This window comes from Humulus lupulus, chromosome 4, assembly GCF_963169125.1.
Source record: "Humulus lupulus chromosome 4, drHumLupu1.1, whole genome shotgun sequence".
Taxonomy (NCBI): Eukaryota; Viridiplantae; Streptophyta; class Magnoliopsida; order Rosales; family Cannabaceae; genus Humulus; species Humulus lupulus.
The window spans coordinates 244,464,193-244,466,515 of NC_084796.1; the positions used below are offsets into that span (position 1 = coordinate 244,464,193).

The 2,323-nt window shown below is 31.7% G+C and overlaps 1 long non-coding RNA gene across 1 annotated transcript; it reads right to left on the reverse strand.

The window, feature by feature from the left end:
- Window positions 1-303: 303 nt before the first annotated feature.
- Window positions 304-1,963, reverse strand: LOC133829494 (uncharacterized). The gene is made up of 3 exons (XR_009891808.1): window positions 1,599-1,963; window positions 1,030-1,066; window positions 304-567 (listed from the first exon to the last, which is right to left on the reverse strand). It is a non-coding gene; the product is annotated as an uncharacterized LOC133829494 (long non-coding RNA).
- Window positions 1,964-2,323: the final 360 nt, after the last annotated feature.

The window sequence follows — 2,323 nt, forward strand, 5'->3', positions numbered from 1 at the left end:
TTATAAGGACTTACTTGATGAGTACCACGCTTACCATCATGCTTGTACATATGGGATTGTCTTCAAAACCGAACCGCTCTGATACCACTCTGTAACGACCTCCTTTCTTAACATACATGTATAGTGTAAAAACAAATTTTAACCTAAATACGACAATACTGAAATTCTGAATTTACAAAAACTTTATTAAACAATACATAAATAATGTTTATAACCTCAAACCACACAATACTCACAAATAAATAAAAATTTTATCTTACATACAAATCTTAATACTTTTATAAATCATTTTCGTGACGTTACTACACCTTAACGTAGAAATGAAAATGTATCCAACTGATAAATTGAAAAGCTTTATGTAAATTACAAAGTTCATGAAATACTTTTAAAGCTTTAAGTAAATGATAAAGTTCACAAAATACTTTTAATGAAATATAATAAAACCAAGTTTCTTGTTTATTTATAAAATAGCATAGCAGAACTCCACTCCCTTCAGGTCAGCCCCATATGTACAGTCATGTTGGCTCCACGTATACTCATCAACGATTTATATTTGGGGCCTCTTACCTACAATACAAAACATTAACTGATGAGCTAAGGCTCAGTAAGCAGAATAACTACCTCATATGCATTAAAATAAACGTGCAACATGCTATGTATTCTCTTTCTTTCTTTCACTTTCCTTTCTTTTGGGCCCTAGAGGATGCTGCTGCCGGCATTACATAGGGAATCACATTCCCACCTGAACATAAACATGATAATATGGAATTTCTCCCTCATAAACATTCATCATATAGGGACGTACATCTCCCTCCTTACATTTTTGGGACTTAGGTCTCCCAAGCAGCACCTCTACTTTAACGTTTTCAATAACTTGTCTGTGAACATTAAGCGTGCTTATGCATAATAAATATAACATTTTTGAAAATAACTTATGCATAAGAACAATATGACAGATTAACATATAAAGCATATAAATGCACATAAGACACATAAAAGACTTGTATTGTAGATGAGGATTCTACTTACCTTGCGTCTTGATAAAACAACCGAAATTGTTAGCTTCCTGATAAAAACACAAACTATTAACTTACATAAAATCTACATTATGAAATGTTAGCTTATAATTGTTATTATCCCATTTTTCCTATTTTATTGCTTATTTTATGTCCAGGCGTATGGTCATACTATATTTGTCCATGGCAAGGTCTTGGTCTAAAAGTCGTGGTCATGGTCATACGAAAAAGTCCAGGTCATAATACTTGTTCATAATAATAGGGAATAAGGTTATAAAAGTCCATAATAATAGTCCAAAGTATGACCATAGCCTATATAAGTTTAGTATTATGAGGATACATAAAAAAATAGTTCATATTTCAATTTTAGCATTGTAAAATATGACGACATGGTAAAGAAATCTATATATAAATTTTGGTATTATAACGGCATAGTAAATTTATCTATATATAAATTTTTGCATTATAACGGCATAGTAAAATAATCTATATATAAATTTTGGCATTATAACGGCATAGTAAAATAATCTATACATATATAATAACTAAATAACTGAAAAGAAAGGCTCGGGAAGAGCTTACCCAAAAAGGTCTTCGTAGGCTAGCGTTACAAACAGAACTTCGCCTAGATTTTAGAGATTTAAAACTTTAAAAGAGTGTTAAGAAGATTTTAGGCAGAGTGAGAGAAAGAAAGATTTTTCGTAATTCAAAATGAATTCTGAAAGGCTCTATTTATAGGAAAACATTGGGTTACTATGCTGCATAGTAAAATAATAAAATATTAAAAATATCAAGCATAGTAAAATAATAAAATATTCAAAATATCAAGCATAGTAATTTGCTTAAGTCATCACTATATCACTACTGCATCAACATGTGGGACCCATGGGGTGGACCCCGCTGTGGGACCCATGTGGACCCTACTGTGGGACCCTTGCGGACCCCACTGTGGGACCCACTATGAATAGTACCTGGTGAATAGTAAAAAAATGAAAATTTCCCAATCTTCTTATATTACTTTGTCTAGCAATTTTGACTCACAAACTTTTCTGAAAAAGTTTCTCTGACACCCATAAATTAATTATTCCCACCTATTGGTTACTTTAACAACTTAGAATTGTTAAAATCCCATAATAGAAAACAACTACACCCCCAACGGTCATGAACACTATTCACCAACGGTCATAAACGGCTAGTTTTTGCCCTATAAATACTTGTTCCTTCAACCATTTATTTGCACAACTTCTTCATCTCTTAACCTTCTAGATAAAATTCATCATCAAAACATGAATTTCTCTTTATTTTTC